Source organism: Myotis yumanensis, unplaced genomic scaffold (genome assembly GCF_028538775.1).
Source record: "Myotis yumanensis isolate MYYU_CA2020_CCGP unplaced genomic scaffold, mMyoYum1.0.hap1 SCAF_7, whole genome shotgun sequence".
NCBI lineage: Eukaryota > Metazoa > Chordata > Mammalia > Chiroptera > Vespertilionidae > Myotis > Myotis yumanensis.
The window spans coordinates 5892318-5917292 of NW_027223758.1; the positions used below are offsets into that span (position 1 = coordinate 5892318).

The window sequence follows — 24975 nt, forward strand, 5'->3', positions numbered from 1 at the left end:
GCACATAATGGCTCATTGCTGAGCAAGACACGTCAACACTGGTGATCATGGGAGGCGACAAGTCCAGCCTCATCTCCCGAGTCAGCCCCGCGGCCACGCTCACCAGCCAGCACCGCTACGGGTCAACGAGCTGAGTGCTCGCCCTGTGCCAGCGCTCTGCCACACGCAGTATAAGGGTCACCCTGGTCCCACACCCGTCTGGGGAGTCATCCCATTGCACACACAAGGGGCTGGGAGGGGAGCAACACAGCTCAGTGGCTCAGCTGTGACTCGAGGCCAAGTTGCTGGGACTTCCCAGACTCTGTTTGTCACGTCCGCCCAGCACTCTGTCTCGCATGGTGGCCAGCAGCTGTTGGCAGGGGGACAGGTGTGCGTGTCCCCAATCATGAATGACAGGCGTTCATTTTACTGGGAGGGGGAGAATAGGGAGGTTACGACTCAGTCCTCCATTCATCCCACACACATTTATTGAGAGCCTGCTGTGTGCCGGCCGGCACTGTGCTGGCGGCTGGGTTTACACATTAGCGATTGGAAGCGCTGGGGAAAGAGGGCGGGGCCACAGGAATGTACGGAGGACCACCCAGCACCAGCCCTGTGCTCGGGAGGCTGAGGGCGCTGGGGCTCAGGGGGGCCGTGCCCGGCCAGTGGCACATGATGACATCGTGGGGAGAGCTGGAATGTCTACCCAGTTCTGCCCGGCTCCTCTGTCCCAGCCCCGGGCCTGGATGTCCCGCGGCCACCACAGGCAGCTCGCGCCCCAGCCTCTGTCAACACTGCAGCCTCCAAAGCCAGATCGATTCTGTGCGCGGCCCTTCGCCCAGCAACACAGGCACGATGGGCTCTCGCCCGCCGCCCTGCTGCCTGCCCGCTGCTGCCCGGGAGGCCTGTCCTCTCTGTCCCGATGTCTGGCCGGCATTCTGCAGAAAGGAACCACCCTCTCTTGCCCTGGGCTCGGGTCCTCCCCCTTTATTCCCTTCCCATGATTGCGGAAGGAGGGTGGCCTCCTTGCCTCTCTCTTCCGAGAGATGCCAGTCATCTGAGGTGTCTGTCCCCAGGGTCTCGGGCCATTTGCTGCCTGCCCAGCTGTCCCATGGACTTCCTGCCACCTGCCAGGCATGGGGGTTCAATGCAAACCAGGCACAGGATCCCTGCTCCTTAGAGTTTACCATGCCCGGGAGTGCGGGGGAGGGAACGCCAACACCAGACCCTCAGCACCAGCGCCTTCCCTCGGCCTTAGGACAAGCACACCGGACCCAAAGGGCTCAGGGCCAGGCCCCGGCACATGTGTGCTCACTGTGTTGCCTGCGAGGCGGCAAGGTGGCCTGCACGCCAGCACTCAGTCCTCATTCCTGCACCCACCCCGGCTCCCTGGGGCACTTGGGATTCTACCTGAAGCACAGAGGGGTAAGTAGCTGCCTGAGGCCCCCGGCTAGGAAATGGTCAAGTTGGAACGCCAACCAGGCTGCCTGGTTCCAGAAGCCCCTGGTCTTAGCCACTAGGATATACGGCCTCCAAACTCCAGCTGCCCCGAGAGGAGACGCATGTCCTCCCACAGGGGACAGCGGGGCCACATGTCAACCAAGGCTCCCCGAAAGGCTCACAGTCAAAGGGGTGACTCCAGGTGAGCTAGATGGGGCCTCCCTGGGGGTGAGCAGCCGGGAATGGCTGCGCTGCCCCTGAGACTGGCCGCGTCTGCTGAGCGCGCTCCGTGCTGCCCAGCTAAGTGGACCCTCGCCAGCTCCCTTCGATGGCACCTATTTTCATATCCATTTTCTCAAACAGAATTCCAGGTACAAATAATTCAGTAGGGAGTCACTTTTTACTGATCAAGGTCACCGTCCATCATTAAGACCCATCAAAAACGTCTTTAAAAATACTAAAACTATCTTTTTAAGATGCGCACTCTCTGACCCAGACTTCTTTGGTTCTAAAACATCATTGTGGGTGTTCCCAGAGGCCCATAAACAGGGGAGTCGCTGCAGGATCATTTACAACAACGAAAAATCGGAGATGACCTCAACGCCACAAAGATCAGTTAAACAAACGATGACACATTAGTACAACGCAACGCTGTGCAGGCCTAACTCTGGTGCAGCAGGAGGCCCACTTGCTGGCATGGAGCAGTGGTTAGGGCAAGTTGTTAGGGAAAAACAGAAAGTCACAAAACGGGATGTTTAGAAGGACCTTGTTTTTATTTAAAATATGTGTTTAGGTAGATGATTGATATAATTGACAGGTGGAGATAGATAGATGGCTGGATAGATAGATAGAGTAGGTAGTAAGATAAAGTAGGTAGGTAGATAGGTAGATGCATAGCATCCGAGAGAGAGAGAGAGAGAAAGAGAGAGAGAGAGAGAGAGAGAGAGAGAGAGAGCCAGCAAATATTTATTGAGCAGCTACTATGTACCAGGCACTGAGTTATGTGTTGGGGATACAATAACAGACAAAACGAAGTCCCCACTCTTGAGCCTGCATCCCAGTGGGGAGGCTGTCTGTGGGGACAGAAGAGTTACTTATACCCACAGCAGGACAGCGGAGCCGCAGCAGCTCGATGCACGGGAGGGCTGTGCAGGCCGGGAGGTGCCCCGCTACAAGGATGGAAAAGCATGGCGGGCGGTGACGGGTGATGGGCGTGGAGAGGCTCAACAGGCGATTTCCTCTCTTTTGCGTATGTTTGAAATTTTTTGAACTAAACATTGGGAATAAGTCGGGGAGATAGTTCTGGTGTCAGACTGCCCGGGGTCAAAGCCGTCCCCCCACGTGGTGAGAGGGGCGAGAGTTCGCCTCTCCTTATAGCAATCCCTGGGCAAAGAAATGTGAGTGCCGTGCCGCCTGCTATTTCCCCTCTTGGAGTGCCAGCATGCACCAGCCGTCAAGGCTCTGACAAGGTCTGCAGTATAGGCAGCTATCTAACTTTGCCTAATGCCATGTTTGATCCCCAGCCTGAGACATCAGAGTGACGTGTTAGGAAGCACTTACAGGAGAGACCAGAGGGGACTGGAGAAGAAGCCTGGGGGTAACGGGTGGGGAGGTCAAGTGCGGGGGCTGTCCCAGGCAGGGCGACTGACCCCCTCCCATCAGAGTAAGGGCGCAGGGGAGTTACTCACACCCACACCCTCAAGTTATTGGGTAAGGCTGTGCCCAGGGTAGGAGTGTGAATTCCCTGCTCATCAGGGTCACAGACAAAGGGCAGCCTTCAACAGAGAGCTGCAGGTGCTGGAGCCCAGCCGTGGAAGCTCTCAGGAACCAATAAGAAAGCGAAAGCGGTAGAGGGACCGGGGAAATGAGGAGATAACTGAGGGTGTGAAGGCTCTGGCAAGTCTTGCAGAAGGCAGCTTCTTAACTCTGCTTAATCTAACCGTGTCTGGCCACAGCCCTCTTTCAGCAGCAGCTTCGAGAAGGAATATTCCGCAGTTTGCGGACACACAGGTTCCGCCAGCAAGTCATCCTTTGTTCCACTGTCTTTAACCTGTCGGTTATTGTGCTGCCCCCCTGCCAGTTCCTTTAGGGCGGAAACAATGACCTCTGCTTGCCGTGTCCTCCAGGCCTGGCATCCCCACAGAGGGGAAGCAAAAAGATCTCTGAGCAGTCAATGGATCGAGTCACTGTTCCTTTAAGCTGGAGAGCTCTACAGGTAGCGTGGAGCAGGTGGGAAAGAAAGAGCCCCCTTGGAAAATGGGAGGCCATGTCTATGTAATAAAGCACAAACTTTCTGTGCCGATGGAACATAAACCAGTGACATCAACAGACCCCCGTCCCCTCCTTGGCGCTGTGCGGAGCCCCGTGGCCGCAGCGCCAGAACTCTGGGAGGCAGCCCCAGGATGAGCGATATCGGGGACAGGTTGTGGAGGTCAGGCCACCAAAGGCCTCTGGCCACTGCCATCCTCCCAGCTCTGACTCCCATAAGTCCGTCATGATGGTCAGCTGGCCTGGGGGCCTCAGGACAGGGGCAGGATGTGGCCAGAGAAGGAGCCCCTGGGGTCCTCTTCCTCTGCTCTGAGCACTTAGAATAAAACCCATACCAGACCCACCGGGGTTGGCCCCTGTCTGCACCTCCCCCCTCCCCGCCCTCCACTCCACCCCTGGTTCAATCCCCTCCAGCCCACCGGCATTCTCTCTGTGCCTTGAAGCCACCAAGCTCATCCCTGCCTCAGGGCCTTTGCACGGTCCCTCCCTGCTGCCCAGAGTGCCCCTCCTGGCTTTTCCTGGTACTGAGGCCCCATCTCAGACGTCCAGACCGGCAAGCCCCACCTTTCACAATCCACTCTCCAAACTCTTTTATTTTCTGCACCGTCCTTCCATTTTCTGAAATTCTTTTTGTTTGTTTTCTTAAGTATTGCCTGGAATGTGGCTTCCAGGAGAGCAGGGACCACATCTGTCTTTGCTTCCTGTGCTCCTCTGTGCTGAGAACAAAGTACATGCTCAACAAACACCTGAGAAGATGAAAGAAAGGAGGGGGCGGGGGGAGAGGGAGGGAGGACAAAGGGCCAATGGACAGATGGCTCGTATGACTTTGCCTCTGTTAAATAATGTGGGTTTCTGCGTAAGGCCAGGGACAGGAGAAGGAAATTTGTAAAGATGATCTACATCAGTGTGTGTGTGTGTGTGTGTTTCACAAAAGCAAACGTGCAGAACAAAAGCACAGATCGGGCTAAGCATCTGCGATGCCTTCACCATTCTGAGCTTCAGATATGTTTCCATAACGCAGTTTATCGTCCCATCAGCCCTCTGAAATAGGTTCTGTTTTTAGACCCACTTTACAGAGGAGGAAGTGAAGGCTCAGAAAGGTTGGATATCCACCCCCATCACATAGCCAGGCCACACTAACCGCTGAGGCTGCTTTCCACCAGAGCGGCTTCTCTGGAGGGATGGCTTGCCCCATTTCCTGGCACTACCCCACACCCAGGCCAAGCCCCCCACCCCCCGTAGCAGCACCCCAACAATTAAGCCCCTTCCCAGCTGCTCTCACCGACACCTCTCCATGGGGTAATAAAGAAAGTGTCAGTAGAAGCAATTGCTAGAAGCCCTACAGAGAAACTGCCCTATTGAGTTTTTAAAATTAAATCGATTTATAATTTATACCCTGCCTGCTTCCAAAAAGGATTGGAGGTGGTTTACAATAAATGACACATAAAATGGAGAGGCTGCTAACTAGAAAGAGAAGAATCAAGAATAACACACAGGAGGAGGGGTCAGGCAGTCTCCCAAACACCTGGGCTTAGGGCAAAGGTGACATTATTTCTTGTTTAAGTCCCTGAGTCCTGGCAGCGGAGGCAAAAAGGGAAATCAGTGTAGTGAGTCAGGGAGACCTGCTGATGCTTTCGTGCCGCGAGCAGGTCCCCGGCTGGTGCCGTGGAGGCAGGACATCTGGCTTGGGAGTGGGCCTGGCTGCCTTTCTGCTCTGCTCCTCAAACCCTCTGCTCTGCACCTCAGCTGTCTTCGGCAAACTGACCACCGTCTGGGACCTCAGGCTCCAGCCTCCCCTCCTCCCTGCTGGTACCATGTACTGGCCCCTGGGGCACCCTGTGCAGAGGACATTGTGCCCAGTCCTTGGCCTCACCCAAGGAGCCCACATCATTGAGAAAGAAGTCCCCTTCTTCAAAACCCCCAATTTGACCACCCTCACCCGCTCCCAGTGCATACAGTCGAGGTCAGACTCAACTCCTGACCTCTGACTTGGGGTGGGCATGTGACCCAGAATGTCCAATCAGAGCCAAGATTGGGGCTTTCACTGGAACTTTTTTGAAAAAGATCCTCTCTTCCACTGGGATTGCTGAGCTGCCACTACTTGGGGACAGCCTGCCCAAGAGTTAGCCAACATATAAGAAAGCAGGTGAGAGACAGAGAGGGGCTCCAAGTCCTGCTGACGTTATCCAAGCACCTGGATCCAGCCTTTCCTGAAGCTGATGGGCCCCCGGTAAAGGAGCTACAACCTGGAATGCTATGTAGCAGGTAACAAGAAGAGCAAGCTCTCTATAAGTTAAACACAGTTACCACAGGACCACTCCCAGGATTATTCCCACAAGAATGAACACAGGTGTCCACATAAAACCTTGTCCATGAATGTTCACAGCAGCACTATTCACAAAAGGTACAGACAACCCAAATGTCCATCACCAGAGGAATGGCTGAACAAACGGGGCCCATCCGTACAGTGGAACATCACGCAGCCCTAGAAAGGAAGGAAGCAGTGATTCATGCAAAATGTGGGCGGACCTCGAAAACACGCTTAGTCAAAGGAGCCAGACACAAAGGGCTACATCTTGTAGGGCTCCATTAATATGAAATGCCCAGAACAGGCGAATCCACACGGAGAGAAAGTCATGAGTGGCTGCCAGGGGCGGGAGGGGGCGGGGAGCGGGGTATGCCTGCCTACCAGGTACGGGGTTTCCCTTCATGGTGAGGAAAACTCCGGGGCTAGGCTGTGCTGATAGCTGCACTGTATTGTGGGTTCTTAATGCCATTGAATTATATACTTCAAATAGGTGCAGCGGCACGTTTTATGTGATGTGTATTTGACCACATTTATAAAATGATATAAAAATCAGATGCTTTGAAAGAAAGATAAAAGAGTGTGGGAAGCCTCTTCCCACAGATGGGGGAGACCTCCAAGCATGGACGCGCGGAACAGAAGTTACAGAGGATCGCGTTCCATACGGTCCTGTTAATGGAAGAAAGCGACGTCAGGGTACTTGGACCTTGAAGAGTTCACACGTGACAAGCGGGACTTCCTTTGGGGAGGGGAGTGGGAGGAAGGGGGGTCCCACTTTGAATCCTCTGGGGGAGGTCCTGCGACATCACCCCTGCACGGGTGGTTCCACTCTCCACCTCGGCTCCCCGCCCTCCCCCCACCCGGATTTCCTGGCCTTTGCTGGGGTCCTCTGGGACCCCTTCCATCTTCTCTTCCTTTAGGAGTTCTCCCTTCCTCCCTGCACTCCGGGCAAGGTGCCCAGCCCCTGCCCCCAACTCCCAGGTCAGCAGGGCACCAGCCCCCTCAGGCCTTCCCTGCAGAGGATGGTGGCCGCAATGGAAGCAGCCACCCTTCTGCTCTCTGGAGCGTCAGGTTCAGGGATTGAGAAGATTATGGAAGATTCGATTAGAGCCCCGGGGAGACCCAAAGCTGTGGACACAGTTACCCGGGATGCTTGTTAAAGCACCCAGATCCACCTCGGGGTTCGTCCACCCAGGCAAGTTTGGGGAGTGCAGCCCCTCCTCGCTCCACTGTGCTCCAGGCAAGCCTCCCCGTGCCCCTTTCCTGGCCACTGCTCCCCAGAGGCACCTGAAAAATCTTATGCCCCAAGTTGGAAAACTTTCGAGCCAAGGAGGGGAGGTCTGCGTCAAAGGTGGTCCAGACTCACGGGTGGATCAAAGACCAGCAGTGAACCGACCTGGGTTCGGGAAAGGAGTGTGATGGTGGATCAGGGCTGCCGCTCAGCCCGCAGCCCGGCCCCTTGCTGGCCAGCCGGTTTGCTCAAGGTGACGATCTGCTTACGGACAGACACAGACGTTGTGAGCTTTATATGTGCCCACCTCTGCGCAGCGACCTTCTGGTGTTCGCTCACCCGCCTGGCTCTCTTCCTCCCCTAATCTGAATCTAACTGACTGGCCCAGGGATGGAGGGAGCAGCCTGGCACCTCGCGAGTGCGCCGTGGAGAACAGTACACACTGTTCCCGTGGAGTAAGGCTCTGTATAGGCCAGTGATGGCGAACCTTTTGAGCTCGGCGTGTCAGCATTTTGAAAAACCCTAACTTAACTCTGGTGCCGTGTCACATATAGAAATTTTTTGATCTTTGCAACCATAGTAAAACAAAGACTTATATTCTTGATATTTATTTTATATATTTAAATGCCATTTAACAAAGAAAAATCAACCAAAAAAATGAGTTCGCGTGTCACCTCTGACACGTGTGTCATAGGTTCGCCATCACCGGTCTAGACGGATGAAGTAAGGTCCGGTGTGGAGGGCCACGAAGCTGTGATTAATTCCAACGTCCACATCACAGGCCTCGGCAGGCCCCACGGGGCCAGGCTGGCCCGAGCCTCTGGACTCAGACGCCAGTTTTCCATCCGGGTGGCTTATGAGACTCACTGTACTTAGGCTCCCTGAGGGCAGGAGCTGTGTTTTATAGGCCCCTCTCCCCTCTCCCCTCTGAGCTGCGACGAAAGGTGTGCAATGAGCTCTGATTGGATTCATCTGGATGGATTCGAGGTGCAGGCTTATTCTTTGTGCGCCTGCCACGAGTTTCGGGCTGGCTCCTCGCCTGATGAGGAACTGCATCCCGTTCACCAAAATGGGCCTCGAATTGGGAACCCGGCTTCCACCAGAACCACGGTGGTGGGTTGGCCTGAACAAATCCCTGATTTCCTGGGGCCTCAGTTTCCCCTCAGGAAAGTGGGCCTCCGTGTCCCGTTTAGGTACAGTGCAATGGTGGTGGTCCCCTAAGAAGGAGCAAAGCACGCTTGGAGGACATTCGCAGTACATTCATGGGACTCACTATTGGGTACTCGTCTTTCCTGCCAAACACTCAGGGACACCCCCCCAAAATCGATCATTCACTCATTTTTTCATTCATTCAACAAATATCAAAACTCTTTGGCTCTGAGATGCATAGTTTGTCCACATGACAATTTCTCTCAAACCAGGATGCCTTGTAACATCGACATCTTTGATGCAACAACATATAGCAGGGCTCCATAAACTAAGGCCCACAGCCCAAATCTGGCCCACCACTTGTGTTTGTAAATAAAATTTTATTGGAACACAACCATGCCCATTGGTGGGTGAGCTCTCAGGGCGGCTTCCGCGTATTGACAGCACAGCTGAGCTGTGACGGAAACCACAAAGCCCCCAAAGCCCAGAGAGTTTACTCTCCCGCCCTCCCCAGAACAAGGCTGCCCACCCTTTTGTTTGGTGATTACGAAGCACCTGCAGTGGGACCTGGCAGTACAGTGGTGAGAGGCCAGGACAGGGACAGGCAGGGCTGGCTTTGAATCCTACTTCCGATTCTGGCAAGCAATGTAGTCTCTGGCCAGCTGCTCTCAGAGTCCCTGGCTCCGGGTCTATAGGAGGAGGCCGTGGTGAAGATGAAATGAAACCCGGGTACCTGGCACAAGGTGGTCACTCAGGAGCGAGACGCCTCTTCATTTCTCAGTGTTATTAGAATTATCGTTATGGGTACACCCAGGCACTGGGCTGTAGGGATTGGGAGTGGCATCATAGACAAAACAAGCTCTCTGCCTTCAAGGTGAACTTTACAACCCAGGCACAAGAGAGGGGCAGCAGGAAAATGCTGACAGGGAAATCCTGGTAGAGGATCTGAGGGGCTGGGAAGCCCAGAGGCAGTGCCTAATCCAGCTGGTGGGTAAGTCAGGGAGGACTTCCTGGAAGAGGTAGGGTCTATGCTCTAATCTAAGGGGTGCTGAGGAATGAACCAGCATCCACACTAAGAGCAAGGTCCTGAGAATCCATCAGTCCTGGGGTTGAGTCCCCACTCCAATACTTTCCGACTCCGCAATCTTAACCACGTCTCTTAACCATCCAACCATCCGGTGTCTCCTCAGTTATAAAATACGGCTGATGACTATGACAATGACAGCTACTACTCCTGCTAGCAATAACAATACCTCCCCTAAGGAGGTGGAACAGCAGGTACTTAACAAATGCCTATCCGTCATCTTCTGTTTGCCTGGCTCTGGGAATAAGGTAGGAAACAGACATATGTCCTGGGGAAGGGAGGGAAAGCTGACTAAAGGAGTAAAGAAACACTTGCTCACAGGTTGGGATAAATACTCTATAAATGACAGGGTGCACAGATGGAGAATGGGGGGTGGGGGTGGGGGGTGGGTTGGTCAGGGACAACACTCAGAGCGTGCCAGGTTCACAGCTCCCAATGGCAGGTCTAGCTCTGCCCCTGCCCAGGCAGCCCCGCCTATTGCCCCTGCCTCCCCCCTCCCCCCGCTTTTTGCCCTGGGAGTGAGCCCAGTTTGGGGCTTCACACTCATTTATCTCACGGCCCCACTGACGATAGCTCCCTAACCAGGACTGGGGAGTATCAGCCGCCAACAGACAGATCCCATTCGTCTTGCCTGCAAAATGTCTTCTTTTAAAAATGTTGACCTTGCTGCTAAGATTAAAAATTAAGAGATAACTCATAAAAAAACAAAACAAAAAAACAGCACCACCCATTTCCAGGTTCTACCAAACAAGCTAGAAGATGCAGCCACCTGGGCCACTTTCCGTCCTGGATGAACAAGCTCATCTGCCACACTCTCCCCCCTCCCTTATGGACACACCCCTGTGGCTCCCCCTACTCGTTACCTGCCTGGCCCCGTGAGGCCCCTGAGTTTGCATCCCTGAACCAGGTGCTGAGATTCTACGGGCTGAGCATGATTTGTTGGCCCTTCTCACCTTACTCTGGGCGCCAGGGAGCTGCGCCACAGGGACCAGTCAACAGGCCCCAAGCCCTGGCTTCTGGGTCGTCTGGCCAGTGAGGCACCTGGAGGAGACCTGGTGGGGCTCGCTCTTCTGCTTTCTCCGGCACAGGCTCCGGGTCCCCTTTCTAAAGGTCCCCACTATTTCCAGTCCTCCAGGCCCACCCCAGCCTCGCTGCTTTTCCTAAACCCTGCCCACCCCGCACATTTTTTAGAGAATCGCTTTCCCCAGTCCTCTCAGACACCCCCTCCCTCCCTCTGACCCAGGGGGTTTGGTACATGCTGGATGCCCACAGAGCAGAATGCAGGGTTGGATTGTTGCCATCGTGTACCCTGGGCTCCTCCCTGGAGGAAGCGTCCCTAACAAAGGAGTTGACCACCTGACGCCCCTCCTCACACCCACTACCCACCTCCCGCCTTGTAGACTCAGGCCTGCGCCTCGGAAAACATCATTACCCCAGAAGCTGCACCACCTCCCTTCCCCGGGACGCAGTGGGCCACTTCAAATGCCAGTCTCGTCTGCTTCCCAGCAGCATAAACAGCGAGTTTTAAATCGTGTCGGGATCCAGGGACAGTGCTCATTACCAGGTTCCTGGGAGGGAGGCCCAGCCGTCATCAGGTATTTGAACGAGGCCACAGAAAGCCACGGGCAGGTGCTGTCGACACCGTGGCCTTTGCTGGGTGACAAACGGAGGCTGTCACAGAGGCAGCGAGGCCCAGCTGAGCGTCCCCACACCTTTTAGGACCTCACCTGCCCCTGCCGTGGGCACCCAGAGAGGGCCTTGCAGGGGCCGGACTGCCTGCAGTCCGTGCGAGGGGACAGCCACGCTTCCTGCACGGCGCCGTCACCTACTGCCCAGGACATTCTGCTGTCCCCAGTTTACAGAAGAGCCCACTGAGGCTCAGAGACAGCAGGCTCTCGCCCGGATTCGCAGAGCTAGTTGGAGGAATGCTTAGGGTGAGACCCCCCAGTCTGCAATCGCAATCACCACTGGCCACGATCACCCTGACCTCAGGGGTGGTAGCCCAGGATGGACAGGCCTGGCCACAGGGCGTGGGGGCTCTGCTTGGAGACCCTGCCTGGCCCGCTGATTCTAACAGAAGCTGCCAGACTGCCCGGCAGTGAGGTGTGGAGCTCAGTGCTCATCTCAGGTCACGTGAGCCATCTGCTCTCATGAGGCTCCTTGGATGGCCTTAGGGAATTGACGGGCGTGGAGCTGAGGCCAGCCATGTGTGGGAGAAGATGAAACTCTGACATTAAGAACCCCATTTCCATGGGAACAGGACGTGAAATGAAGCATGAGCTGGGGCAGTGGTTCTCAACCTGTGGGTCCCGACCCCTTTGGGGGTCGAACGACCCTTTCACAGGGGTCGCCTAAGACCATCGGAAAACACATATATAATTACATATTGTTTTTGTGATTAATCACTATGCTTTAATTATGTTCAATCTGTAACAATAAAATTGGGGATCACCACAACATGAGGAACTGTATTAAAGGGTCACGGCATTAGGAAGGTTGAGAACCACTGCTCTAGGGTGTCTCATTGAGGGTGCCCAGTGGGTAGTCCCGTAGCACACATTTTTTGGGCACATACTAAGTGTCAGCCCATGCTAGGTGCTGGGGCTGGAGGTGAGCCGGCCGAGTCCCTACCCTCAGAAAGCTCATGGTCAAGTGAGGGAGCAGACAAAAGACTCGAAGAGAGGGTGCCTAGATAACCTCAGGGTCCCCACCCCCGGCCCAGGGCCTGCTGGGAGGCAAACTCAGACATACATTCCAAACAGCCAAACTTATTAAAGGAATGAAAAGAGAACCCCGCTCTTTGACCTGCACCTTTTGCTAGAATGACAATGAAAACAATGCTGAAGGAAGCTCGGCTCACAGTCCAGGGAACGTTTTTATTTTTGGTCTAAGCCTTGTGTTTGGACAATTTGGACCAAGCGGTGAACTTGGGTTTGGCATTCCTGATAGAGATGCTGAAAAGGTGAAGGGTCCACAGAAATTGTGTGCCGTGCTGCACACAGACGGTGCACGGAGATAAGACACGAGGCCCCTTCTCCTGGGCGAGAGATCGTGGGAGCGGCTGAAGTGAGAACACCGTCGGCGCCGCCGACTTTCACAGAGTAGCTCTGCGGGACTTGCGTTGAAATTCTCTACGTGTTTCACACTAAAAGAAAAACCACGGCACCCAGCAGCTCTTGCTGGCCCTTGAAAATTGGAGAAACATTGCTTCTATCTTATTTCCTCTCCCTTCCGAGGCTCGTTCACTCAACCTCAACCAAATCCACTATTGCCCCAACACCACATAACCATTCTTTTCCCTCCGTCCTTTCTCTGCTGTTTTGTTTGGTTTTTTATTTGGTGTGCAGCCTCTCTCCTCAAGGAAAAGAAGGAGCCCTCCTCCTCCTTGTCCCTAACCTTCTCAGCTTCTCTGAATCTTGGTGGGAAGGTGACCATACCTCTCAGCTGACCGGGGTCCGTCCTTGTTTCTGTCTGTTCCCCTAGAATAATTTCTAATATCTCCCTTCTCACTCTCAAAAGCATCCCAGTTTGAGCAACAAACTGTATGTATGTTCTTTCTGCCTCTATGGTGAGCCCCCCATCCTCCCCCCAAAAAACCCTAAGTAGCTCCCTGATGTCACTCTCTTTCCAGATAGTCTACTCTTTTCCCTCGGGGGTATCTTACTTTGAAATTTACTATTTCATTTGAGAGCAGGGAATCTGTTTTGTTTCCCACCTGGACGAGGACCTACACAGTGCTTGGGACATAGTAACAACTAAATAAGCATGTGATGGATGATGGGTAGATGGATGGTGGGATGGATAGATGGTGGGATAGATGGATGGATTGGATGGATGGATGGATTGGATGGATTGGATGGATGGATGGATGGATGGATGGATAGATGGTGTGATGATAGATTGATGGTGGGATGGATGGATAGATGGATGGTGTAATGGATAGATGGATGGTGGGATGGATAGATGGATGGATGGTGTGATGGATAGAAGGATGGTGGGATGGATAGATGGATGGATGGTGTGATGGATAGATGGATGGTGTGATGGATAGATGGATGGTGGGATGGATAGATGGATGGATGGTGTGATGGATAGATGGATGGTGTGATGGATAGATGGATGGATGGTGGGATGGATAGATGGATGGATGGTGGGATGGATAGATGGATGGATGGTGTGATGGATAGATGGATGGTGGGATGGATAGATGGATGGATGGTGGGATGAAGAGATGGATGAATGGTAGGATGGATAGATGGATGGTGGGATGGAGAGATGGGTGGTGGGATATATGGATAGATAGTGGGATGGTTGATAGATGGTGGGATGGTGGCATAAATGGTGGGAGTAACCGATAAATGGATGGGTTTTAGGGAAACCAGTAGGAAACTGTTGCAATCATCTGAGTGCTGATGGAGAAGAGTGGATGACGGGGAGTTACGTGGGCCGTATTGCGGCCTCCACTCTAGGAGAGAGAGGGGGAGAGTTTCCTGCACATCTTACTTCATGCATCGGTTGTCAGGTGTGCGCACATCCTAAGGTTAGAAACGAGAGGGTCCCGCCAGTCTGTGCAGTGGCACCGTGTTCTCTGAAAAGAGGTGCAGGAATCTCTCCCTGGTCCTTCTCTGTGGGGGACGCCACGGCGGGTTTCTGACCGAATGCTAAGGCTCCGAAAGGCTGTGTCTGCGGAGGGCTTGTCTCCTCCTCCCTTCCAGCATCTTTTAGGAACACAGGCCGCTCTTTGTCAGGTGAGGAGGACAGGAGAGAGGCAGGTCATCTCAAGTCTCCTGGCCGCCACGCTGGACCCGCGATTCCTCGGAGGTCACCTCGGATATGTGAATAAATGTGATTTTCAGCGAAAGGAAAGTTCAGACGTGTTCTCAAATGAGCCTGTTGCTTCTGGACAGCAGTACTGAGGCTTCTGGGAAATGTTTTCCAGGGAGCAGGGTGGGGGTTGGTGAGGCCACTCCACGACTAGCTCTCAGATCTTCTGCCCTCTTTCCACTGGGCCGGCGGCTTCCAAAGTCATCATGGCGGAGGTAGCAGGAAGGAATAGGGTGGGCGAGGGGACGCAGAAAATGGTGTTTTTGGAACCGTCCGCACATTTATAACAGAATTGTAACTGTATAATGTTATTGTATCATTTAACTGGCATGTCTACTTTGGAATGTTTATAACTACCGTAAATCAAGAGGCCGCCAAGCCAGGCCGGGGCCACATGCAGACATTCCAAGGAAAACGTATAAAATAAATAAAACAATCACACAGTATCAACATTCCATTCCCAGCCGGAAAACGGAAAATGTAACGGCTCCTGCACTTACAAGCGCCCAGACGCGAGCTCGCTGGGAGCCGGGCGGCGGGGCCTCCTCCCCGGCTCTCGGGGAAGACGTCAAGGGAGAAGAATGTTATTAAAGGCGGCGAGGACCCAATGCCTGACCCCGGGAAGCAGCCTGGCCCTGCCACCTGGCTTCTGGGAGCTGTCACTGTGTGGGGACAAACTGATGCTGGGGCTACAATCTGTGATTGCCTGTGTCGGGGGGGATGGGGGAGGAGTCACGGCGGTTTCATTATTTCCCTACTTATGACTTCTGTCTCACGTACATTATCTACAGAAAAACAGAGACTTGCTATCCCCAAGGCATAACATTCTGCGGATTTACAAACGGCTGGATTTCTGACTTAGTGATTGTTTCAGGGCTTAAAGCACTTGCATGTTTTGACCAGCGGCTTACGAAATGCACACTGAAATGGGTTCTGGCGAGGCAAACATCTGCTCATTAAAACTAGTGGCCCCGGGCTGAGGGTCCGCAGCCCTGTGGTTCTGGGTTCGCCAGCCCCTGTGGGACACAGGGTGCTCCTTCGCCCCCAGTGCGGGGATGGGAACCACACTGCCGGGGCCAGGTCTCACGCTGGGCACTTCTTTACTTTAAGTGTCTGCAAACCCCTTTGAGCCCTGTCTTAGGGCCTTTGAGGTAGAATGTACAGGTGAGGGTAATAAAAGCTAAAAAGTAATAACTACCAGAAGAAAAGACGCCAAATACATGGGAAAGAGAATTTCCAGAGGGCAGCGGCGCTAATCACTGAGACGCCGGGCACATCACAGCCCTTTCCGCCTCTTGCTGGGCAGAGCAGCTTCTTCCCTGGACCTTAATTTCAGGAGGAAAAAAAGCAAGATCTTCAAGCTCCTGGCCTAGAATTCATCTTGTGAGCCAGGACAGAAAGGCAAAGGGCAAGTACAGATCTGTGATGAGGCTGCCCTACTTCTTGGTGGTTTTCAAACCACTGTTTCCGAGAGTGTCTTCTCCAGGCCTCCGCTGGGTTGGGTTTGGGATGCTCGCTTCTTTGGATGAGTGAGGGCGGGGGCCCAAGGGATGGCCCCGGACCCTCGGAGCGAGCAGATCCGCTCTCCCCCCGTGCCAGCCCTTCCCCGAGCGCCTTGCTACCTGTCCGTGAGCAGGAAAGAAATGGGGCCTGTTTAGCATTCCACAGCTGAACAGACAGACAGGAATCAGACGGCAGAATTCCAGATGTGGATGTTTGTGTTACTGGATCATAATTACATTTCACAGAAATGACTGCTCCCTGGAAGTGGGGGCTCCCGTCCCCTCTCTGTCCTTCGTCTGCCTCCTCGGGCGGCTCCTGGGTGATTTATTATTCCAGGGACCCCCGAGGGGACACCGCCCTGCCTCTCCGTGAAGGTCACACGGTTAGCGCAGACTTTATCTGGGTCAGAAGCTGCCCTCGACACTGAGGGGAACCGCCGGTGAAGTCCGTCCACACCGCGGAGTGGTCAGCGAGTCTGGCGCTCCGATTTCTCCGTGGGCAGACCTGCCGCCCGCCCTGCCCCCCCCCCCCAGATGAAGACACCGTGTCTCCCTAACATTTACAGTGCTGACCCCACCCCACTGCCAGGCGAGAGCCCGGCCTCTTCTCCGTGGGGTGACGCCATTTAAATACCATGTCACTGGGGGCTTGTGTGCTCCCCCACAGATGGTGGGGTGGGGAGGCGTCAACCATCTCAGTAGTCAGCCCCTGAGGTCCCAAGGGTGCCCACGTGACAATTCAGGGCCGGTCATATGACCAGCCAAGTGGAGGTAAGAGGTCAATGAAAAACCGACAGGTGACTCCAGGTGGCCCCGACCGTGACGATCAGAGGCATGTGCGAGTGCCACGAAGAAACCCACAGGGTCCGCGGGGGTGCAGGGTGGGGGCACTTCTGTGACTCAGCAGGGCAGAGCCATGGTCACCCCTGTCCTACCTGAGAGCCTGTGGCATGGCCTTGGAGCAGGGGTGAGGGGTGTCGTCTCCAGGGACCGGGCCAAGGCCCACCATCCTGGCCATTTTCAGGAGCAGCCAGCACAGCAAAGAGCATCCCTGGGGGCATTTTGCGTCTGAGAAGGTCATGGGGCGGGGGCGGTCCCAGTCCCCCCAACTTCTCTTTCATGTAACTTTCTCAGGTGAAAGGTGAGGCTGCCCGTGAAAAGCCCACTTGGGGTTACGGTTCCTGAGCAGACGGCGGGGAAGCAGTGTGCGAGGCAGGTGAGTTTGGAGACCATCCTCAATCCTATTTAAAATGCCCAGAAACCCCAAAGTCAGCGTCTGGCCCGGCCTCCCCGCCGAGTCCGCGCTTCTGGGGTCTGCAGGGCTCCGAGGGTTGGCAGCCTGGGCTGTACCTGAGCTGCCGCTGCATGCAGCTTCCTGCGGCTCCCAGCGCCGTGGGCAGAGGCCCGAGCGGGGTGAGCGCAATTACGGTGACGGACTGTCTGCAGCTCGGTATTAATCTTTCAAAAGGCCTTCGCTCTGGAGCCAGGGTATTAGGTGGCTCGGCCAAGTTCTTAAAAACGTTCCTTTTTTCTCTGCAGAATGTCAAGTGAGATTTCAAGGGGGCATACTTCATAACCCAAGTGTGTTTTCCTCAGGGCAATAAAGCTCAGCTAAATGTCCTCTCCCCTACCCACCCCCACCTCCAGGACGGCCAGCCAAAACCTTCATCTGTTTTTCAGAGAAACAAACAAACAAACCCAAACCTGTAGGTGGGTTTCTTCAAGTGGAGAGAGGGTCCCCCCTGAGCAAACCTTACAGGTGCCGGGGGCACGCCGCTGGCCCGGTGCTGAGTGGAGCCCCGGTGCGGACGGGTGGGTGGGTGGGCGCCCCTTCGGTGTCAGGGTGGCTGGGCAGTAGAGGCCGGCTCCCCTGATCCTGGCGGTGCCACCCCTCCAGGGCAGCCATGACGACGGACCAAGAGTCGGGGAGACTGGAGGGATGGGGGAAGAGGGGGTTAGATAGAAACCAAGAATCGGTCCACACGATTCTCCTCAATCCTGGGACCCAACAGGGTAGACCCGGCTGTGTTTTCCACCAACTGAGCAAGAGCAGGTCCCCAGGGAGGACCAGGGTGACACGTGCGTGTGTCCTGCCTGTGCCCCCCTCTGGAGAAGCCGCAGCATGAAAACCTGAGGTGTGTGCCACGCTCCATGCAGGGAAGACTGTGCCACGGGGGCACCTCAGTGGCAGGGAGGGTGGCGGGCGGGGTGCAGAAGCAGCAGAAGCCTGGGAGAGGCGGGCAGCCGCGGGTCTGTCCGGCTCCCCACAGAGCAGCCGGGACTCACCCAAGGTCACAAAGCGAGTTAGGAAGAAACAATCAGTTCCTGGCTCAGGCCCTAACAAGCAGAATCCTATAAAAAAGAAGAAAATGACTCTGGGGACTTGAACAAAGAAGCCGGGCTATAAATCCACTCTGCACAGCTGCCGGCTCATCTTCCTAAAATGCAAATGGGATGCGCCACGCAGCAGCGGTGCCCTTCAGAGGGCGGGGCCCCGGGAGGAAGACTGAGTCCTCGCCCGGCCCAGGGCCAGATGGTCTGCAGCCCGACCACATCTAGATGCCACCGCCAGCTCCCCACCCCCCACCCCGTCCACACCCCAGGCACGCTGGCCTTCTTGAGTTCTCTGTCTCTCTACCTCTGTCTCTCTCCTTGTCTCATCCAGAAACTCATTTGTTGACGCAACGAAGGTTTCTTAGCATCGCCTTTCTACCTGGCCCTGTGCTAAACAGCAAGGATGCGTGGGGAACATGGACACAGTCCTGTCCCCTCAGAGCTTCCAGAGAGCTGGGGAGACAGAAATTAACCAGGTAGTCACAGCACTATTTTAACTGCAAAGCTTTAGATATGTGTGTGCATACATTAAAGGTACAGAAGATGGGGGGCCGCTGAGGAGGCCATGCTTTGCGTGGGGGAGGGGCTCCCTGAGAAGGGAGCTGAGGCCTGAGGAGTGACCAAAACCAGAAGCAGGAGGGACAAGCATGCCCAGCTGAGCCTGGAGCCTGCGAGGAAGGAGCCCTGGTCAGAGGGGCCAAGAAGAGCAAAGCCGGACAGAGCCCAGGCAGGGAGGTGGGGGCGGGCGGGGAGGGGGTGGTATCTAGTCTAGACGCCCAGTGCCAGGCCAGCCTCAGTGTCTTGCTCGGACCCTCCATAGGGATGGCATCAGGGCCGGGCTTGTTCGTCACAGCTCACAGTTATCAGGTCCTGAGTGGGCAGAGCTCACCCCACTGCAGCCCTGTCGCCCTCAACCCCTCCACAGCCCTGTGAGGTAGGCGCTGGGGAAACTGAGGACTGAGATGCTCAGACACTGCCCGCTACATTCCTAGCAAGTGGCAGGGCTGGGATTTGAACCCGAGATGGGACTTCAGAGCCAACTTCCGAGCGCACTCCTCCAGCCTCCCACCCAGCACCTGGCGCTCCGCACAGAGCCAGCCACTCCGCCCCTCGGCTCCGGAGAGATGGAGCCAGGGCTAATGAACGCACAGCCTTGGCTGTGCTGGGGGCTCCCTTCTGCAGGGATGGCTGCTCCTTTGTTCCTGGCCCCGCGGTCCGGTGCTGAGACCGAGCCGGCCTCCTGGAAGGAAGGAAAGCTCAAAGCTCCGGAGAAGAAAGGGGCCATCCCAGCTAATTACCTGCCTGGTGAGCAGTCCCACGGCCACCGCGCCCGCAGGTGCGGCCGGCATTTTGAAGAAGGATGAGGGGCAGCTCTTGGGGACATGAAAGGATCGGCGGAAGCCCACCAACACGGGGTGGGCTAGGACTGATCCAAGGGAATTTAAGACAATATCTTAAGACTGTAAACTCAGAGGAGGGAGTGGGGAAGTAAGAGGAAGAGGGGTCAGAGGAGAATCAAGAACATACAGCCCCCGGCCCTCGAGAGCCAGGGGAGCCCGACGGGCTGGGCCGGGCCCGACGAGTAGGCACCCGAGAGGCACCAGGCCCAGGTGCCCTCGTGTCAGTGAGACCAGGATGCAAACAGCCACCCAGCATGAAGGGCAGGTCTCTAGAGGCAGCGGGGCTTGGGGAGAGGGTCCTGACTGGGCAGCCACACAGAGGCCCTCCCTCAGGAAGTCTGCACTCGGTTTGACGTTCTGCTGTCACTGCCTTCAAATTCTGACTATGTTTTCAGTGAGCGACCCACCCTTTCATTCTGCCCGGAGCCAGTCCTGCTGGGAGGCAGTGGACACGGAAGGGTACCTCCAGGGGGGACGCCGACGTGTGCTCAGACTCCAGGGGTCTTGCCATCTGCTCCGTGCCTCCGTGCAGCTGGGGGCGGGGGGGGACTCCTCAGGTACCTGCCGTCCCACGCGGCTGCATATGTGCTGGAGAGCAGGGAGCACATGTGCACGGGCTTCTGTTACTGTCTAAAGGCAACACTGAGTGTAGCCACCTGCCTCCACTGGGCAGGCTCTGCCCTCTCAGGGGGAGCAGAGAGGCAGGGAAAGCGTGTCAGGCTCCCAGAAGTCCCCATCTCCCGGCAAAGACAGAAAAGGCCTGCAAACAACAGCAAAAAAGCTTGAGCTTCTGCCCTCGTTCTGGTGCCTGACCCCTGAGACCCCGTGTCTCCTGCAGTGGGGCAGGGCTGGGCCTCAGGCGAGCTGCCACCAGTCAGCGTGCCCTTCATGTGCATGGGCTGCTGGCGTCCCGACAGCACTGACCTGAGTAGGGGACGGGGGGTGGAGGGGACACCTGGGCATGAGGCCTTTCGTGGGGTCAGACGCCATGTCTGGACCTGGCATTCGAGGCTCAGCACGATCCGGCACTGAACTGGTTGCACAGCTGGGATTGCTGGGCCGATGGTAAATGCATGTTTCACTCTGTAAGAAACAGCAAACTCTTCCCAAAGTGGCTGCATGCGCATTCCCGTTGTCCTGCACACTCGCCAGCGCTGGGTGAAGGCAGCATTTTAGGTGTCGCTTTTCAGCTGTGATCTCTCTTGGCAGGGGTGGGCAAACTTTTTGACTCGAGGGCCACAATGGGTTCTTAAACTGGACCGGAGGGCCGGAACAAAAGCATGGATGGAGTGTTTGTGTGAACTAATATAAATTCAAAGTAAACATCATTACATAAAAGGGTACGGTCTTTTTTTTTTTTAGTTTTATTCATTTCAAACGGCCGTAGTTTGCCCACGGCTGTCTCTTGGTGAAGATGCCCATGGATGTAAAAGAAAGTATATTCTGCTGCTGGGCGGGATATTCCCAGCAGTGCTCATCTGAAGATGTCATGTGGGCCGCGGTGGTTGGTGACGTTGTTCAGGTGTTCTAGAGCCACACTGATTTCCCCCCTATTTCTAACTCGGGATGTTGATATTTGCAACCATAATTTTGTATTCGTCTATTTCTCCTTCCAGCTAAAGTATCTTTTCAAGTATTTTGAAATCTCTATGATTTATGTGTATATATTTAGGATTGACATACTGTCACATGCATAGACTCCTTTATCACTGCAGCAGGTCATCTTGTTAGCTCTGGTGCTATTTCTTGTGTGGAATTCTACTTCATACAGCCACTTCAGCTACTTATGTCTATCTTCCATTTCTAGTCTATCTTCTTTACTCTAAATGGCCTGTCTTCATAGTTGAAGTGGCTTTTTAAAGATAGCATGTAGTTGCTTTTATATCCAACCTCATTATCTCTGTCTTTAAATCAGTATATATATATATATATATATATATATATATATATATATCCTCACCCAAGGATATTTTTTTCCATTGATTGTTTCAGAGAGAGTGAAAGGGAGGGAGGAGGAGGGGAGAGAGACAGAAAGAGACAGAGAGAAACATCGATGTGAGAGAGACACATAGAGTGGTTGCCTCCTGCATGCGCCCCAACCAGGGGCGGGGAGAGAACCTACAACTAAGGTATGTGATCTTGACCAGGAATTGAACCCACAAACCTTTGTTTTGTGGGCCAACACACTAACCACTGAACCAGACCAGCCAGGGCTTAATTGGTATATTTTGACCATTTGCATTTAATGCTATTATGATATGGTTGGATTTATAGCTATTACATCTTGCTAATGTATTTTAATGATTCCATTTTATTTTCACTATTGGATTATAAACTAGGCCTTTTAATTTCACTTTTATCAATTTGAATCTTGAACTTACCCTAGTCTTCTTTCAAATAATAATGTGCCATTCACATATAATGTAATAACCTTAAAATGATAGACTGCCATTACTCCGTCTCATCCATTGTGCTCTGTGGTCATATATTTTATTTTTACATGTTCTAAAAACTACTACAAATTGCTATTTTTTTATGTCAATTATCTTTTAAAATAATTTTTAAATGAAAAATAAATATATTTTATATTTACTCACATATTTGCCATTCATTCCTTTGTGTAGATTTAAGTCTCTAGCTGGCTCTAAGAACTTTCTTTTATACTTCTTTGGGGCAAATCTGCTACTGGTGGACTCTATCAGCTTTTTTCTTTTGTCTATAAAGTCTCTATTTTGCCATCATCTTAGTGATAATTTTTCTGGGCATAGAATTCCATTGGACACTATTGTTGTCCAATATTTGACAATTTTTTTTTCTTTCGGAACTTTAAAGATGTCATTCCATCGTCATTCTGGCTTAAATACATATTTTTTTGTGAATTGCTAGTTCCTCAATACATAATGGGTCATATTTCCCTGAATATGTACATTTTTTTCTCTTCATCCCTGTTTTAGCAATTTGACATACATTGGTATGCGTTTTTTGGTGTGCTTATCCAGTTTGTAGCTAGTTGAGCTTCTTGGAGCTGAGGATTTATAGCATCCAACAAATTTGTAAAATCTTCAGTCATTATTTCTTCCAATTTTTGTCCGCTATCCCCCACCTCCCACTTCTCTTGTTCCCCCAATTTCACACACTTGGTATTGTCACTTGGGTCACTGAAAGTCTGTTCCATTTTTTTTCTGGTCTTTTCCCCTTTTTGTTTCATTTTGGATTATTTCTATCATCGAGTTCAGTACTCTTTTTCCTACATTTTCTAATCTGCTGTTAATGCGATAGAGTAAATTTTACATTTCTGATCTTGTATTTTCATCTCTAGAAAGTCTTATTTTCATATCTTAAATTTCTTTCTTTACTATATTCATGTTTTCCTTAAATACTGAATATACATTAATCATTAGTTTAATGTCATTGCTTGCTGATTCCATCATTCTTATCATTTTTGGTCTTGTTTCTGCTGACTTTCTGTAGGTTATGGATCACCTTGTCCTCCTTAACATATCTAGTAATTTTTATTGGGTGCTGGGAGTTAGGTTATTACACTGTTGAGTGTGTAGATTTTTCTGTCTTCCTTTACAAAGCGTTGAGCTTTGTTTTGGTAGGCAGATGGTGAAATAAAGACTTTTTTGGACAAGATCTTTTTTCAGACAAATTGAACTTGTGGCTCAGTTTGATCTTCTGAGGCTTGTTTTAAATATTTGTTAGGGTGAGTCTAAATGTAGACTTTACTCTAGGGTTGGCCCTCTGGTTTCTCTAGTGAAAGCCCTGAGTTGTCAAGGAGGACTCGTCACTGGCTAATCTAATCTTGAATGCTGACCCATCTCTGTTACACCTGGAAACTGTTTAGCTCAGAGCTCCTGGGTCACTGCTCATATGGTTTCATGAAATTTCACCCCATACACATGCATCTTAGTGTTCCGTTAAGATTCAAGACCATACAAATTTCTGGAGTTCTTTTACTGCCTAGATCCCTCTCTGTATAATTCTGCCCGACACATTCTAACCTTTTTGGCTCCCCAAGTTTCCACTTGTGCCTCCTCAACTTATCAAGACTGTTGTGCGTGCCTGGGATTCCTCTCTCTGCTCCATAGACAGGAGGTAGCATAAGTAGAAAGCCAGGGTGACTTTAGGGCTCACCTGGTCTGTCTCCTCCATGAGCACAGACCGAGACTGCTTGATGTCCAATGGTGAACAACAGTTATTTCACACATTTTGTCCAGTTTTCTAATTACCCCATTTAGTCCCTGTTACCTACCAGGGGCAGAAATGGATATCAGTCTTCCACAAATTAAAATCACATCATGCTTCAAACTCTTGGTTAAAACTCTCCATTGGGAGGAGAATAAAATGGCTGCCGAATAGGCAGGCCTGTCATTCACCTCGTCCCAGGGCCAGACTGGGAATACAATTGAGTTGGAGAACATTCACCTGGAATTACCAACTGAGGTCCGGCTGAGGAGGAGGCTTATATCAAGGAAGGACAAAAAACACCTGGAGACCGGTAGGAAGGGCGAGGTCGTGAGAAGAGCTGACCTAGATCCCAGGGGTGGCAGGCCGGCAGGCCGAGCAGGAGGAGGGATCTTCTCGCTGTGGGAGAGCCTGTTCCCTCAGAAGACAGAGGCCCAGAACCCAGGCTGGGCTCCACAGCCCCGCGCACGAGAGCCAAGACCCGAGAGCCAAGACCCGCAGGCCCCATAACATCCAGCCATGAAAGGCTGCAGGGCTCCTGGATGCAGAGAAAGCTGGAACCCGTAGGCGGAGCTGGTTGGAGAGAAGGCCACACTTTTGTGTTATGTTTTCCCTCCCTCTCTCCAAACCCAGAGCCCAGGAGTTTTCATTGCAACTATTCACCTGAGGCTTTGGTGCAGGGAGGAAGAAGTGTTTTCCCAGGAGCTCCATCCACCATGCCTAGGGAGAGGCTGGGCAACTTGGTAAAACAGCAGCCAGGAGCATTTGGTCATGGGCCCCCAAGCTGAAACGGCCAGTTCTCCTGAGAGGAGTTAGCTGTTCCCAGCAGCCAGAGGACAGGTAAAGGGGAAAAAACCCACCCTGGGTGACACAGTCCACCCCACCCTAACGAGCCCTGCCTGCCACACCCTGCGTTGAGTTTCTCAGAGAAAACCAAGGCAAAGGCCAAGCTTACAAGTTTGAACAATCTCAGGGAGCCCTCAGTGACTGCATAGGCGGAGGGGCCATCTGCCCCACTATCTGGGGAACCATGCTGACATTTCTCCTCCTCCCTCACCCCTTCCGCACAGACCTGATAAAAACTCCAGGTTTCCAGCCGACCCCATTGGTCTCCATACAAGGACCTCTGTCCAGCCAAGGGCAGAGTAATATACAGGGCCGGTCGCAGAGGTATAGCTCTGAAGCAGGAAAACACACCACCATATTCCCTGAAAGCTAAACAGTGCTTCTCCCACCTAAAGCCCTATCAGAAACACACTGTTGAATGGCTA

The 24975-nt window shown here is 53.2% G+C and overlaps 1 long non-coding RNA gene across 1 annotated transcript in view; it reads right to left on the reverse strand.

Moving 5' to 3' along the window:
- LOC139014404 (uncharacterized) overlaps positions 1–24975 on the reverse strand; it is a 126793-nt gene that overhangs the window by 39170 nt on the left and 62648 nt on the right. The gene's annotated exons all lie outside the window — the stretch shown is intronic.